Source organism: Pipra filicauda, unplaced genomic scaffold (genome assembly GCF_003945595.2).
Source record: "Pipra filicauda isolate LSUMZ 115617 unplaced genomic scaffold, ASM394559v2 scaffold70_size2993248_pilon, whole genome shotgun sequence".
NCBI classification, from domain to species: Eukaryota; Metazoa; Chordata; class Aves; order Passeriformes; family Pipridae; genus Pipra; species Pipra filicauda.
In genome coordinates, this window is record NW_024104876.1 from 816,076 (window position 1) to 833,426 (window position 17,351).

The 17,351-nt window shown below is 46.0% G+C and overlaps 2 protein-coding genes across 5 annotated transcripts in view; one reads left to right on the forward strand and one right to left on the reverse strand.

Annotated features, from left to right (window-relative positions):
* The window catches only part of LCTL (lactase like), a 108,033-nt gene that overhangs the window by 40,037 nt on the left and 50,645 nt on the right, over positions 1-17,351 (forward strand). The gene's annotated exons all lie outside the window — the stretch shown is intronic.
* ZWILCH (zwilch kinetochore protein) overlaps positions 10,619-17,351 on the reverse strand; it is a 67,525-nt gene continuing 60,792 nt past the window's right edge. For all 4 annotated transcript variants that reach the window (XR_003539553.2, XR_005566399.1, XR_003539552.2 and 1 more), the window contains 2 exons: positions 11,804-11,955; positions 10,619-10,743 (listed from right to left, as the gene is read on the reverse strand). The gene's annotated coding sequence lies outside the window, so the exon portion shown is untranslated. The remainder of the gene's footprint in view (positions 10,744-11,803; positions 11,956-17,351) is intronic.

Genomic DNA, 17,351 nt, shown 5'->3' on the forward strand with positions numbered 1-17,351 from the left:
GAAGGTGGCCCTGCCCATGGCAGGGGGTGGCACTGGATGAGCTTTAAGGTCCCTTCCAACCAAACTCTTCTAGGATTCTGTGACTCTGTGATTCCCACTAGAGGGTTTTGAACAGAAATGATGTGTGTTTGCTGCCTGTGTTAGGGGTACATTTCCCAAATGATGTTAAAAGTACACAGTTTATTCTGGCTTCGAGGAGAGTTGGAAAACCTGTCCAAGGATAGGAAGAACCATTTAAGCTCAGACAACGAGTTTTAAAAGTTTTTCCAAGTCCCTCAGTTGTCCTATCATTAGATCTTTGCCATGTTCCTCATTGTATGACACATGTACTGTGTTAGAAGCTGTGAACTTCATGCGAGTGCTTCTGGGTTCTTTATTTTTGCTTTACCAATGAGAAACACTTTCTATGAATCCAAGATTTTGTTATAGAAAAAAAAAAATTATATTTCCCCAGTGTCTTTTTGTGTCAACAAAGGACTTTCCTGGCAAAGTAATGAGTTTGCACTAAGCAGGCAAACACAAATAAATCTGTGTGGATAACCAAGTGTGGTGGATGTATATATTGGCCTCTGGTGGTCTAGTGGTTAGAGTGCCTGACTCTCACCTCTGCCACCCGGGTTCGATTCCCGGCCCCCTGGGCAGGTGGAGCTCGTCAGCCTTGGTAGGCAATCCACCTAAGAGAAGGTCACTCTAAACAAACCTACATCCTGGGGACCTCACTGCCACTGTCCAAGCTTTGCGCGGCCCCGGCAGATGAACCTCAGGACTAAAGGGTGGGCTCAGTTCAGCGCACACTGTGTCTCACCTAAAAATCCACTGCGCAGGCTGGAAGGGTTAATGACCTTTCCCAAAAATCTTCGCTCGCGAAGACTGGCCATTATTATCTCCAAGGATTTAAAAAAAACAACAGCACAAGAAATCTGGTCCTTTTGGAAAACAATAGCCATTTAGGAAACACTTTTGCCACTTGAATTTCCAGAGAAAAATTAACCCTTATTGTTGCAGGCATTCCCAAAGAGATTCTAAATGCTCACTTTGCACCTTGCAGAGGGAACAGGATGGAAGTGGGTCCAGAGCTGCTCCTGAGCTTGGCCTTTCCAGCAGCACTGGAATTCTCAAAGCCCCTGAGAGATTAAGGTGCAAACATCCCACTGATTTCAATGGAGACAAAGGGTTAAACCTCTCCCAAAGTTTAAAAATCCCAGCATAGACGTAGGACTGGCTCCACCACCACTGTGCTGGAACTTGGCAATGGGTGGAGAGGACACATCAACTCTAAACAACAGTTTGGAACAGGAAGAGAAGATGAACATCTAATCCCATTGAAACTCCAGAGGAAATCTCCCGCAGGAAGGCTGGAAGGGACCCAGGAGGCTCAGCCTGATGGCTCTGGGATTAGGGAAAGCTCTCCTCTGTTCAGGGTCTCTCACTACCACCCATCCATCCCACACAGCAGCAGCTGGAAGCAGGGCTGGATTTTGAGTAGCCAGAACCTCACTCTTACAGCACAACTGAGAAGATGAGTCATTTATCCTTTAAAATCAAACCCAGTCCATTAGTAGGGATGTATCAATGGTCAGGGATGTCTGGGAGGAGACAGAGGTTCAAATTCATTGTTGTGTTTCTTCCATACAGAATATATGAAATAAAAGTCTTCCAAAATGTAAATACTTCCTAAATGTAAATATTTCCTACTCAGGACACAAGGAGTAGGAGCATTGCCTTGTTACTCATAAGAAAAAACAAATAAATATCCAAAGTTCTTCCACCCAGAAATCCCAGAAGGCTCCAAATTTCCTGGTTATCTAGGAAATACCTTTGACACGAGTGCTGTTGCCCAACACACAAACCATAAATCACCTCCACCTCTGCACAGGGACATCCCAGGAACCGAAACACCCGAAAGCTGGGAATTCATCCAAAACCTCCGGAGCAGCCGCTCGGGGTTCCCACACCGAGGCTCCTGCATATGAAGTCTGTGGTGTCTCCTGCTCTTCCTGAAGGCTGTTCTCATGCAGATCCAGGGCAATGGGAAGAAACCTGTCTCTCTCCCAGCCTGTGCCCATGGAAAGAAATGCTAATGCCCTGCAGCTCTGGCAGGGAAGAGCTGCACTCCCACCCTGGCACGGGGAGCAGGGCAGGGAGCACGTGTTTTTGGGGGGAAGAAGGGGGCTTTTGGACTTCCCAGGATTTGTTCCTTAGCACAGCTCCCTCCTGGAGGGCAAATCTTAACAGTTCTGTCCTGACTTCTACGAGCTGCAAGCTGCAGAGGCACTTCAGCCCTGGCCTAAATCCAAGTTGGTGAGTGATTTATTTATTTATTTATTCATAGTCTGGCTGGTTTTAGCTGGATCAGTTTTCTGATCCAGGTCATTGCCCTAATGCTGGAGCGAGGGAAGCAGCAGGAACAAACATCTGGAAGCTGAAGATTTCTGGAGTGCCAACAGCTGACACTTATTTCAGGATGAAGTGACCACACAACAGCTCCCCCACTGGCTTTTGGGAACACCTCGACACCCCACCACAAACTACATCTGCTCCATTGCTGGGAACTATCCCAGTTTCACTGGATCTGAGAAATAGCTCCCAGGCAGCTTCAAAGTGGCTTTTTGGATTCATCTACCTGAGCAGAGCAGGTTTCCCCTGTGCCCAGCACGTGCTGAAGCCCAGCCAGGCTCTGTCCAGGTCGGATGTTCTCCCTGGTGCACTGTGTGATCATAGAGTTTTCATGGAGGTACCAGTGGGAGAGAGGGAGGAGAAGTATATTTTACACTCTGGGCATTTTACTCCTTTTCCAAAGCAATATCTATTTCTAAGAAATAGAAGATTCCAAGAGAGAAATGCTTTAACAGGGGAAATTTGGGGATTCAAGAGAAAATAACTGGTGTTCAGGAGTGCTTGGTTCTACAGCTTCTGTTTATTCACATAAGAAAGAGAATACGCCTATATTCCCTTCTCCCAGATTCCCCTTGGTCTGCTCTGCTACATCAGCTCGTGCCACACTTTAAAAACCCCATTTAAACCCCAGGGATGGTTTTTCAGGAGGAGGCAGGGCAGGAAGCCCGGGCAGAGCTCAGCCCCGGGCGCGGTTCCACGCTGCCACTCACTGAGGGACGGCTCCCCCTCGTGCCCTTCCCACGCAGGAGGTGAGATCCCCTGAGGCTGTGCAGGCTCTGACACCCTGCTCAGAGTCTCTGCTGGCCAGGGATGATGTTTCCCAAAGGCCCCTGAAATCCCAGCTCCTCATCAACACGTATTTCACAACCGGAATCACGCCGAGCGTGGTTCTATCGAGGTGCTCACGGCAGGCCGAGGTCTCACGTGGTTGTGTTTTTGATTTACTGGGCAAACTAAGTGCTTTCTCACATGAAAGAACCAAAATAAGTGTCAAAATATTACTGGCCACTGGCTAAGGGAGCAGAAGGTCTGTGCTGGCTCTGGGTGATGTGATGAGTGTTAACTCTGTCGGTGCAGCCCCTGAGGCAACACAAACATCACCTTTCACTCATTTCTGCACCTTATCCTTTGTACAAACATCTCCCAGTGGGAAACTGTTTGCCCTCAAGATTTCAGGGGTTCACAGATGCAAAAATAAATTAATCCAAGGGAATAAGTGGGTGTTTAATCTGGATATCCCTATAGCAGAGCTGTTTGTGCCACAATTTCATCCTGAGATTAGACATTGCACTTCTCTCCACAGAAAATCCCTAAAAGCAGGGTCTGTTTTAAACCAGGGACCTGGGCAGCTTTCTGAAGAGAAAAACTTGGCCCAAGTCATGTTTGGATTATTCAAAAAACGACCTATCCCAGCAGGGCTTTGCTGGGCATTTCTATTGAGAGCCCACTGTCAAGGTCCAAAAAAAGACCTGCACTTACAAACCTTCTTCATACAGAGGATCCAAACCCTGGGGCTTCACTTTCCCTCTCTCCACTTCATTTTGACCCACAGGACAATTTTTATGCAGCTTGAGTGTCTTCAGCTGCAACAGAGCACACACTTAATACTTTTGATAAAACCATTTTTTTTGCATAAGCCACTTTTTCTTCAAGTCACAAATTCCCACTTGGAAACATTGTGAATTGGACACCTCCTAATTAACAGCCACACAGCAACTTGAATAAAAAACACACCTGAAGACCTGCAAAACTGAAGCATCTAAAATGAAATGCAAAAGGTCCACTCTTCAGAAGACACTCAATCCCTAGATCCAGTTTTATTGCCAAAACTTGCCACAGGCTTCGGAAAACAGTAGAAAAAAGGGAAGAAATAAGGATGCTGCAGTCCAATTCACTTCTTAAGCATCACCACTGGTATTATTTCATGAAGTTTTGTAAAGGATTTAACTTCTCCCCGGGTCTCTATCAGCACTTTTTCAAGTCATGACAAATCTGATTTGTTACAGGAAAAAGCTGAGTGTATCTTAACCCCCAAAGTACAGCTTAGGACCAAAGAACATCCACTTCCCAGCTCCCAGCTCCCTTTGGAAACACTGAATGCATTGTGCAGGCCTTTTTCATTTCCACTCTGTGGAGCCTATGGAGCCTGAAATGGGCTCAGTGGGATTTGTGATGAAATCCTGACTGCTCTGAAGTGAGAGAGACTCGTGTCAGGGCGGGCAGGGAAGTTGTATTTCACTCCTGGAATGTACCTTGTCCTTGGGAACACGGCCCTTCCAACGGGCTCACATGTGACCACCCGCCCTCCAAAGCCATGCTTTATAAAGTTTTAATGCCTTTAATTGCTCTTTTATTGCACATATTTCACCATTTATCCAGCATTTTTCATCCCACCCCCTAATTTGGTAGATTTAGCAGGAGCAAAGCAGTACAACTGCTTTGGATATAACGGAGCTCCCCCTTATTCCAAAGGATTCACATCAGGTGCCAGCAGGTATGGATTGCATCCTTTGTGTCTAACACAGCACTGTATCCTTGGAAAATTCCAAATTTAGGGAACACAGACTCATCCCCTTCCCCAATGCCCAGTCCCCAGCCTGAAAACACACAAAGCCCAGGCAAGGAAAGCTCTGAACTCCTCATGATGGTACCAACAGGTGTTTCATCCCAGGACCTTCACAGAGACTTAAAAGTGAAACTAATGGGAAAGGCAAAACACCTTTTCCCATTGAATTCTCCAAGGAATCTAACTTTCCTGCTTTTAGCCCACTCAAGCTGCTCAGCTGCTGCAGGGGGGCATTTGCTGCCCTCTGGGCAGCATCAAAGTGAGAATTTGACTTTCTGGATGCCAACAGAACAGTGCCACCAACCATGGCCAGTCCAGAGTGTTCCCACAGGCCCCTAAGTGGAGGAGATGTCCTCCCTCTGTACCTTCAGCAGCACTTGAAGCTGGGGTTTGTTCTCCCAGCAAGGTGGGGAATCTTCTCCACGGAGAAAAAGCCTTTTTCTTTACAGGGGAAAACACCAGGAGATAAAGCTCTGGTGGGTTGAAGCTGCCCCAGTGTGAGCCTGCAAACTAATATTTGACAGAACTTCTGCTCCCAGTCTCCATCCTGCTTTCTCCTGGCTGCTGTCACCTTCTCCCCCAGCACACTGACACTTCTTCCCACAAAGAGGCAGCCTGAGCTCATCCAGAGGGACTCTGAAGGCACAGGTGACTCCATGGCAATCAACAAGGATTTTTGTCAGGATAAAACCAGCTCTCACTAATTCCACAGTCTATCAGGTAACCCAGAGCCCACCCAGGGGTTTTAGGTGACACCCAAGTGCCAGTGACAACCCGTGACAATCATGGCTATCAGGACTTTTCCCACGAGCACAGTCCATATTCCCATTTCCTCGAGCTAGAGATGATTATGGACACGAGCCTGCAAAGAGCCTTTTGCCACAACTGCTCTATTCTTTCCTTCCCAGTCAGATGGTGGGATATTTTTTTTGAGTGCCCCTCCTGCAAATTGCCAGGAATAACTGTTGCCTCCCCCCCAACGGAGCTCCAGCCCCGGGAAAACAGCCCTGCAGGTTCCTCTGAGGTGACAGCAGGTCTTGCCAACTTCAAAGGGGACTCGAGGCTTTTAGTGAGGGCTGTTTGTTGATTTTTTCCCCAGTGAAGTGATATTACATGGCATTTCCAACCCTCAATCCTATTAAGCGACAGAACTACCTAATAGCGCTCATTAAATAACAGAACTTGGTGTCAGAAATTCACTGACAGGCCCCTGCGATTGAAGTGGGGGATTTATGCCCTCAAACAATATGGGTTTGGTGTTATTGTGACTGGGTTGTTTTAATAAATGTAATTTATTTTAACGGGTGAAAGCAAAAAAAAGCCAGGACAGTTCATGAGCAGGTTATCACTGATGCCATAAGTGAGCGGTGAGTGCCTGAATTTTACATTTAGAGGGAAGAAAGCACTAAAAGCATGTTCATTGCTGCTCAACTGCTTCATTATTTGGAGATCATTTCTTTGGTGGCACCACCGAAGGAGAAAAAAGGGATCTACACCAGTCTCAAACATTTCTTTGGTGACACCACTGAAGGAGAAAAAAGGGATCTACACCAGTCTCAACAAGCAGTGACAGTGACACACCTGAGGGGCAGCTAAACCCCAGGGGCTGGTTTGTCCCTCAGCCATGGTCTCATCCTTCCCTTCCCAGAGCTGCTCCAGCCTTGTCTGCCCATGCAGGGCACTGATCCAACTCACCACACTGGTGGGAGCCCAACCAGGAGGGAATAATAACCCCCCGGGCTCAGGTGAGCCCCAGGGCTGATGGGAAGCAGGGGCTGTGCTGCACCCTGAGGAAGCAGGGAATTGCAGAGTTCCTGAGGATGGAAAGGAGCAGCCAAAACCTCTCACTCCCATCCCACTTCCCCATGGAAACCGTGGAAGGCACCTGGGACAGACGGTCACGTTTTCTGTCGTGGTAACAAGGCTGTCAGTGGGGTGTCCACAACAGGTTCAAACTGAAGAATGCCATGGAGGAGGAGCCAGGACCTGGCAAAGGACTGTCTCCACACATCCTGCGTGGGAACAGGAGCAGTTTGGCACAGCCAAGCCCGTCCCAGGTAAGCACAGGAGCAGAGCTGAGCTGCTCCAGCAGCTCCAGGCTGCCCAAAGGTCCATCCCACAGCCCCCTCTTTCCTCTCTTCCAACAGCACTTCCCATCACACAGCCCAGTTTTACCTTTTCCCAGCCCTTCACTGAGCACACTGAACCTCCACAAATCTTCATTTCCAGGAGTCCAAGTGCCAGAGCAGCACAGGGGACATGGTGGGGGGTGAAGGAGAGGAACCTTCCAGAATCACGGAATAATTCAGGTATAAAGGAACTTCTGGAGGTTCAAGTTCAGGACAGTGACTCCCTGCCTTGGCTCTGCTGGCTCAGGCAGAGCAGGCAAACCAGCCTTCTGGCCCTGGCATCAAAACCCCAACTCTCACAACTGCCCAGTGACATTTGATATTTTTTTATGGAACGTGAATGCTGTTGCAAAAACTACTTCTTTTTGTACCCTAAAGGAACGAAAATAAGAAAATCTTCCTGGAAATGACAATTAGCAGTTAAATCCCTGACTATAACATTTTGACTGAAGGCAGAATGCTCCAAGGAATAATAAAACAATGCAGTGAATATTTGGGCAGCAGGAAGAGTTTGGAGATGTTTATTTACCATATAGTTGTTCCTACTAGACAGAAAGGTTCCTAAAATCCCATATAAAGAGCTCTGATTATTAATAGTCATGAAATGATATTTCCAACCTGTTTGTAAATGGTTTAAAGGAAATCACAAATGCATAAAAAACAAACCCAAGTTTACAGTATAACGGCAGAGAGCTAAATTGGTTATTTCAGTAAGCAATACGTTCTGTGGAACTGAGCTGAGGACATCTGCCATCATTTTACCTGGAAAGAAAATCAAAGTGGGAAGGGGAGGAAAGATTTTTAGCCTTCCATTTTTTTTTTTTTTGCAAAAGCCAAACAAAAAGGGCAAAACATATATTGTATTACCCTGTTGTACATATGGACAAGTAGTTTCAGCAACACACACGATGATTTCACGGCGTGCTTTGAAAAGTTTCAATAATGGCTTGGGAAATATGGGAAAGTAATTTATAACACCACATAAAAAAGTAATAGAGGGCCCAATCCTGTCCCCACTAACTTAAACTGGGCAGAGTGGAGCTTCCAGGATGGATTTAGAACCTTTTTCAACAGCCTAGTTCAGATATGAGCAAAGCCCAGCCTGGCTGGCTCCCACCACAGCACACTTGCTCAATTAGTCTCCCCTTCATTATAATTTAAAATAAAAATATTATCCATGTGTTGAGCATTTGTCTGTTTGGATGCTGTTGGCCTTTTCTGTGTCATCCTGACAGCTCTGAGCCCTCTGGCCAGCCAGAGGTGCAGCCCAGGCAGACACACCGAGGCAGAGCCTCCCACCCTCACCAGCAGCTCGGAAACCACCAGGGTTTGGTGAACTCCTGATTTTCTGCATAATTCTGCCACAAAAACCAGGGTCTCCTCCACAGTCAGAGGGCAATTCTGGAAATGCAAAGGGAGTTAAGTTTCCAGAGACCTTTGTGAGCTGTGAGAAGCGTTTTCCCTTTGTTTGCACAGTGAGAAAGATGCCGAGGATGAATATCTGGACTGAAGGCAGATATTGGGGGCCCAGCCATCCTCCCCACCAGTAACATCTGAAGATGGGACATTGCCCAAGGTGAACCTGCCCCAGAGAGCCCTTCCTTTCCTCACCCCATCACCATTGCAGCTTGAGGTGCTGCTGGAAACACCAAACCTCTGCATGTGGCACATGAGATCCCAACCATCATCCTGCAAACCTGCTGTGTGTTCACAAGATGCTGCTAATTAGTCCAAGATTCTGGTGTAATTTATTTAAAAAGGATAAAAAACCAAACCAAACCAAAACCAAACAAATAATCAGTTACTCTTTGTCATGGAATCTCCCTGGCCCAGCCTGTACCAGGACACACATCCTCTGGATTCTCTGGGACACACCCAGCATGCTCAGATCCAATCACACCATGTCATGCACTGGGGAGGTCAGTGCAGGAAATACAAGGGCAGTGATCCAGGGTTCTCATTCACCCTCTGCTTGTCTCACAGTATTCCCAGGAGAATTTCTGCAGCAAGTGTCTAAAATATTTTCATTTCTGTCAACTGATGCCACTTTTGAACTGAGAACTCGAAGCCGTACAAAGACAGGAGGAGTCCCCTGGCCTTCCTCCCCCAGAGCCAACTTCCCCCTCACCACCACTGTGTAAAACCCTACAATTCAGCCCAAATAAACCACAGCCTCTAAAACACCAAGTGGTTCCTTCTGATCTCCTAGTTCAGGTTTAAATGTAGTGCTGGCTCCAAGCTCAGCTCTACTGCCAATGCCTCTATCAGTTCCTGGTAGTTCTTCACATTTCCAGGACAGCTCATCAAGTTAATCCAGTTTTGTCTCTTCCTTCCATTTTGGTGTTATCCACAAACACTAAAACTTTTCCTATTCAATTCTCTTGCTGCTCTTGAAGGGCTGAAACAACGTGGTGAAAAGGTTCCACCACAGTACAGTTGGATTCCAGGAGGAAACTATTATTATTCCTTGTGCTTTTTATGACCTTGCTGCCATTTCCTAGCCATAAGCTGGAAATGTTAAATTATAAAAAATACAATATTAATCAACCAATTGAGTTGCCAGTTCTAATTTTGGATAGAAAACTGGACAGAGAAATAATCAAAGACTCACCAAAAAAGCAGATGGCTGGAGAGCACTTCTGGCACTCACACGACTCACACATGGGACCACTCGAGTTTAACAAATTGGACAACAGAGAGAGCACTGAAATGGAAATTGGGGCTCTGCTCCACTCAAATTCTTCAGAATGTTTGTTTTGGATTTGTACCTCTCTGCAATTTACAGCTCCAGATTAGATACAGCAAGAGCAATATTCCTGACTAGGAGGAAAACAGAATGGCCAAATCACACACACACATTGTCTCCCTGTGTACAAACAACACCAACACAGAAATGGTTTCCTAAATAAAGCCCAGTACTAAACATGGCTTTTCCTAACGCGGCAATAAAGTTGCACAAGACATTTCCGTGAGTCAAACTGCAAAACTTCTCCAAGCAAAGCCCATCTTGGCATGGGAACAGCATGGAAAAGAAACCAGAGCAACCTGAGATGTCCCAGTGATCTCCAGGCAGCAGAGACCTCCCACTGCAAGTGAGAATCCACCCCCAGACACACTGTTAATGAATTAAATGGAATTTGTTTCTACCATTAACCAGTTTTTAGACCACTGGGCACAGGTCAATACTTCTTATTTTGATCAGGAAGGTAAAAAAAAAATCACTAAACCAATGTCAGCTGTATCAATACAAAGACACACAGGTAGGAGATGGCACCAAAAAAGGAAGAAAAAAGACTGATTCTCTTCTGTAAGAACTCAGTTGCCTCAGTGTTCAACAGGGTGAAGGTCCTTCTCAGTGAGGTGCCAGGGAAATGTGGGGCCAAATATGACATCACCCACCCCAACCAAAAAGTGGAGATGAAAGTTGTGCTGGTCTCAGGGACCAGTCACTCACCAGGGAGCCGCTGCTTTTCTGGGCACGCCTTCCCGAAGGATCCAAAAATAACACTTTTCCATGGAGCAGAGATTCCTGTAGTGCTCCTGCTTTTCCTTCCAGCAATGTTGCAATCCAGCGTGCCAGCCCTGGGTGATGAGGTCATCTGACAGTGTAATTTGTAGTATTTTACTCTGTCAAAACTGATCTTCGGATTTCTATGGCAACGAGATCCAAACAGAAGATGGAGCAGACGGAATGAGTCTCTCCCTGCCACCACCCAGATTTTTATATAAATATATATGTATATATATAAAGCATTACACATATATATATAAAGTTAACGTTCATGATTCATCATTAAATTATGTTAGAAAACTGGCACTGGAGAAATAACAGCACAGAGGGATAATATTAAACAAAAAAAAGGGTAATAAATGTGTAAACTGACATCAATAAAAGATTAAAAAAAGGTAATTGTTCAACTCTCAAGCACCTGGAAACAGAGTATGTCTTTCCCATTAAATCCAGGAAAGGCATATCCTAACCATTCCTGGTCGGGATGGAGGGAAGGGAATACTGGCTCTGCTGCCATGAGGTGAAGAACATGATACCTTCCCCCCCGAGAAAATCAGCCTTCAGCTACTGCTGGTAACATGTTCCTGCTTAGGAGAGCCTAACTGCTACTAAGCTTGGCTTTAGAAGTTCTTGTGCAACAGTCTTGCACATCTGTCAATTTATTTTAGTGTCCTGGTAGGAGCTGAGCTGGGTCCAGACACTGTGAATACAAAACATCCAGGAACACTCTGGATGTGGAACCCAATCCCATTTCCAGTCAACTCCTGGGACTGACAGCAACACCACCCAGCCCCTCTCTTTGAAACCAAGACTGGGCTGTTCAAAAGGTGGGATAAAAAGCTTGATTTTCCTACAGATCACTTCTCCTTAACATCAGAGAGGCTTCTGAGCACTTCCCGGGAGAGCTCAGTGAGGTCCTGAACACACTGTCTAACATTCCATGCAAATCCCAGAATAGCCAGACGGGTCTAACTTGGGCTTTAAGGAGAGGATGAACCTCTCCTAACCCGTGGCAAGTCCCTGCCTCCAGAAATCTGCACAGTGTCCAAGAACAATTTCCTGCCTCCTGTGCAGTGTCACTGTACAGCCCCCAGGATAAAAACATGGGAGAGCTTTGGGCACATCCCTGAAGTGGGTGGGAGGGAATTCCTGAGAGGGTGCTCCAGCTGGGAAGAGGGTGGTACAGGGTGATACACTCACTGTTGTTGTGCTGGATCCCTGCAGGTCCAGCTGTGGGTTTGCTGCTGGTTGCCATCCATGGAGGCCACCATGTGCCTGCTTCCCAAGCATCCTGGATCAGCCATGGGATGGGACTGTGGCTGGAATTCATCCTCAAGGCCAACTGCTACTGCCTGTTAAGAAAAAGAGAGAATGTTAAGTTAGAGAAATACTGGTCATTCAAATTAAAAAACCCTCTCAAAAGCAGGATACTTCTTTGATCACAAGCTCTCCTGCTGGAAAACAGAATTTCCCCATCAGTTTATGTACGATGAACAAAAAATTCCTGGTGAACCCAGGAATAAAATGGTGTGCAGGCACAACTGGAAGCACAGGAATGTTTCCACAGCTTACTCACCCTCCTAAAATTAAACACACTCAAGTCTCTCACCTGAGTAAAGACCCTGATGCCACAAAGAACATCTACTCTGTGAGAATCCCTTGAGTAATGACAGTGAATTCAACCCTGGAGGAAGCTGAAATAGGGATTACACTGAATTCAGATGCTTCTGTAACAACTTCTGTCTATGGTTGGTCTTGTAATATTGGCATATCTTACAACTGACACGGACCTTGGTGTGTCCTCAGATGAATAGATTCATAAAACTGTACACAATGAGCTGCTACCACTTTTTAACTTCAAAAAAAAATCCTTGCTCTGTTGCTGCAGCAGGAGAGGCAAAATGCTTCTTTAGGCAAGAGTGTTTAAGAAGTACAAAATTAAATGAAACTGTGGATTTCTTCCTCATTATCACCAGTTTGTGACTGTCAGAGAAGATGTACCTTTTCCATGTGAAACCCCCCATCACCCCTTCCAATAAAGGCAATCAACACTGAACTTAAAAGTTCCTGTCTGCATCCAGTTTGCAGGCTTTGAAACGGAGCCCTGCACGAGGCACATCAGAAACACGGGAGGAAATTGGAGATAAAAAAAAAAAAGATTTTAAAATAAACCCAGCCTTTACGCCTCCCAGATGGGAAGTTTGGAGCGGTGAGGGCAGGAAACGGCCGGGTATTTAAGCTGATTACCCAAGCAAAGCCCTCTCTGCCTTTTCAGCAGCGCCATCGGAATTAATTGGAGTGCGGAGCAGGGGGAGATGTCAGGAGCGGGGGGAGATGTCAGGAGCGGTGCAGGGTGTTAGTGATGGCTGGCTGGAGAGGGCTGGGGCTGTTAATTGGGGCTCAGGGCCCCGCTGGCTCTCCCAGCCCAGGTGGCCGCGCTGGCCGCGCTGTCGGGGCCGCTCAGCGCCCGCTCGGCTGCGCCGGGACGGGGCACGGGCCCGGGCATCCCCCCGGCTCGCCCAGCCCAGCAACCCGGGAACCAGCCGGGATCTTCACGTTTGTCCCAGGAATTCACACCAGTAAAAGTGTTCTGGGCCGCGCTGCCCTCGTGGACACGGATCTGATGGTGCTTTTGGCCTCATTACCGGGGCTCTGCTCTCTCTGCTCCCCCCTCCCGGGCTCTGCTCCCAGGGGTGTTCCCATCCACGCAAAAATCACAGCTCCCCGCTCACCCTTGCACCCAACCGAGGAGACAAATAATATTATCATCGAGGGAAGAGCCAGAATTAGAAAGGAAATACTGCAACGTTTAGATTTAATCTGGTGAGCGTTGGATGCTGATTCGCTCTGACGTTAAAGCTCAAGAGCACGTTTAGCCAGGGCAAAATGCATTACTGTGTTTTACATGAGAAGGAAATAAGTCTGATGTTTCACGGGCTGCATTATTTGCTGTTGAAATCCTAATGACTGCCCACAATCTACACCTACACTGAGCCTAATGAATTGGGTTTAAATTTCACAAAGCTTCAGCAACAAATTAGTTGATCGTCCTTGCTTCTGGCTCTCCAACAAAGAGGAGTTTTGTAGTAGAAAAGAAGAGAAAACTGACAATAAATTAAAAAAGAAGGATGTTTCAAATGTAACACTTCGTTTCTCTTCACTGCATTTCACGGCAGTACTTTTAAAATAAGCATCTTTTTTTTAAAAAAATATTTTTTTAACAGGTAAACGCTCAAACACCATAAGCAGGATTGGTATCGCTGGTTTTCAAGATCCACAGTTAATTAGCCACAGGCAAATATGGAGCAAGGCTTCTCAAAGGCTTTCACCTGCTCAAGTCTCAGGAAGTTCTGATTTGCCAAATAAAACACTGAACTGATGCTCCACATGAAACAGAGGCTGAATCAACACGAGTTCTACAAGTGGCTTAACCCAACCTTCTGCTTTCTTCTCACTCACATCCACAAGGTGCCATCGCTTCCCTCCCACCACCTCCTGCTTTTTGATGGCCACAGGAATTAAACCCCTGGTGATTCTCTCTGCCATCAGCTGGCAAAGTGGGTCCCTTGGGATGGCAGTGCAGCCCCTCCCTGGGTAACAGCCCTGGAATGGCAGGCTCCACACAGACCTTCCCATGGAATACATCCAGGCCCAGTGTGTTTTCCAGCCATGGCTCTCCATCAGCATTCCCAGTGCTCTCCCAACAGGCCAGAGCACACTCCATTTCACACACTCATGGAATAATTTGGGTTGGAAGGGACCTTTAAAAGGCCACCCAGTCCCACCCCCCTGCCATGGGCAGGGACACCTTCCACTAGACCCCATCCAACAATCCCCATCCAACCTGGCCTTGGACACTTCCAGGGATGGGGCAGCCACAGCTTCTCTGGGCACCCTGTGCCAGTATTTTACCACCCCCAGAGTAAAAGCTTCCTTCTGATAATTAACCTAAGAACTGCACCTCTGTGCAACTCATAGGAGGAATTTAGAGTTGAGATGGGAGGCACAACGTGTGGCTGTGCCTTCCTCAGCCCAGGGCATCCCAATAAACCCCCACAACAGGGTTTCCAGCTTAACTTGGGTTTTACTTGGACTTGTGTTCACCTAAACACATTTCCTTCATGCAGCAACAGGAATGAATGTATCTAAAAAGAAACCAGACACATAAAACAAGCTGCTAACTCCTCCTCACATGTGCACACATGATGCCAATTCCCAGAAGCTGCTGACTCCATGAATTCAGTTCTACAAACCCAACAGAGGCTTGCAGGGCCTGTAACTATCTGCAATTTCAAGGCAGAGAAATGTTATGTAAACTCCAATTTTGCAACATTATTGCTGTGTGTTATTTCATGCCAAGTCGCTTTTTACATGGAAAGCAAACATCGTTCAATTTGTTTTTGTTTTTTTTTTAAAAAGCAAAATAAAGTTTACAGTTCTGCTTGGCCTCACGTCTGTTTATAAACAGGGGAGCAGCCTGAGCCTCCTCACAATGGGCATGGCAGGAAAAAACCCTCCTCGAGCTGAACAGGAGCCAACAGTGGGTTCTCAGCAAGAGAGGGGCTCCATCTGAGCGTGGCCCCGGGGTCTGGTGGGGAGATGGGGATTTAACACCAGCTTATCTAAGAGCAGACAGCAATAATTCCCTTACTTGAAGGGAAATTATAGTGATGACAGACCCAAACTTCTCATTTGAGACAGAGAGAAGAAGGGCAATGTCACAGCCTGTGTCTTGGCAGGCTCAGAGCAGAGATCAGGAGAAGCTTTTCCAGCAGGAAGGTGGTGCAGCCCCAGGACAGGTCCCACAGAGGCAGAAGGCTGCAGTTCCTGGAGGTGTTTCGTGCCAAACATTTGACATTTTGGCACTTTCAGTGATAAAGTACGTCGGGAAAAAGTTCTTGACAAGGCACTGGAGGAACCACAGATGTTTGGCCCTTCTCAAAAGCATCTGTTCATCTTTTTTAAACACCCAAACACCTTTAAAACCCATAAACTGCCTAATTGCTATGGCTCCTCACTCTGTACCCCTGGAATATCAGACCGTTTTCAGGTTCCATTCCCTTATTCTGGCAGGTTATTCCCTATGGATGCAGACTTAGGAGAAGTGCAGGATCTGTTCATGTAACTTCCATCACAAGAGCAAACTCCACATATTTGAAAAGATTATCAGTCAACTACAGTTCTTTCCACTGTAGAAACAGTAACTCAGTTAAGATAAACAAAGAAATTCCCATGCACTGAAAAGGAAAACCTATTAACTGATTAAACATGTGAATCAGTTGATAAACTGGTTATCAAAGTTCTGAAAACATTTTTAACAATGACCCTTCCTGCCATGTTTAACAATGACCCATAAAAGCTAGAATAATTCAGGCCTTTGCAGGAAACCAGCTGGAGAGAAAACAGAAAGGATTTCTGACCCAAGAAGCTGCAGCTACACCATCTGAGCTGACAAATCTAGACACTAATTCTGAGGGAAGTAGTGACAGACGTTTTAAATAGCAATTAAAAGTTTTGAACAAGGTTTTTTTTCAAAGGTTTCTAACTCTTTTCAGCACACAGAAAAAATTGCCAGCTTTATCCCATCTGATGGATGTTTGCAGCTCAGGCTTTTCAGGTGAAAACCCCAAACACTCCTTAATTTTCAGGACAAGTTGAAGATCTGGAAGCAGAATAGGAATGCAAATCTCTGGGATTTATTTACAGCTGGTCATGCAGATCCCATCTCAGCAAAAACTCCACCTCAAAACTATTTGCGGTCATGCAAAAGCAGAACGTGGCACAGGCTAATAACCAGATTTCACTTGATGGAGAATCAGATTTTACTCCTTAGGACAGTTAGAAAAACAAGTGAGTGGAAAAAACTGATAGAGCTGGTCCTTGGGATGGCTGAAAACTCCTTTTAGACAAGTCCAGAGCCACAGAAGAGCTCAGAGCAAGCAAAAATTTGGGTGCCAGATGAAGGTCCAACATCCCAACTGTTCACATGTAAAGCGTGGACAGGACCTGCTGTATTTAAACAAAGTGCCAGCCATGAACTCCAGGTGGAGACTTACATTTTCCCAAAATTCAGAGAAATATTCAGACCTGAGACACTTTTCAGACCATTCTACACCAGTGCCTGACATCAGTTCCCCTTCCTCATAATCTTTGTATCAGCCACATTAACTAAAATACATCCAATTCCAACCCCTGCATGGCTTCATGGCAGCGAAATTGTTCACAGCTTTCTTTTTCTTGATCAGAAAAGTCTGTCTGGATAAAAGGCAACATCACAAGTCAGAGAAATCTTGGAATTCAAGATATTTCCACCAGGGTCTTGGGCACCAAGTTAGCCAAGATTTTGACAGAAAACTTTTCAATCAATTAAGGAGTTTTTAAGAAGTTGTAGCAAAAGATTCAAGCTTTCTAAAACAGTCAGTATTTAAACATTTGGCTTTCTAATGATCTTAAAACAATCCAGTCTTTTTAAAAAAACCCCACCTCTCAGTCTTCTCCTAAGCTGAAATAATAAGCCAATATTCTATTTTCATTCCAGAAACACAACATTTAAAAGCAATCAAACGAGGCACTTGTTAACAGAGGAGCATAAATAAAAAGAAAATGACCAGAGGTTTTTAATTTTGAAAAGTCTGCTGCCATTTGTAGCAACATCACCTCTCAAAAGCAGGGCCTGCTCATGGTGTAGGACTGGATTTATTTGGCTACAACCCTGTTCTCAGTCAGCACTGATGAATCTGCTTTTGGA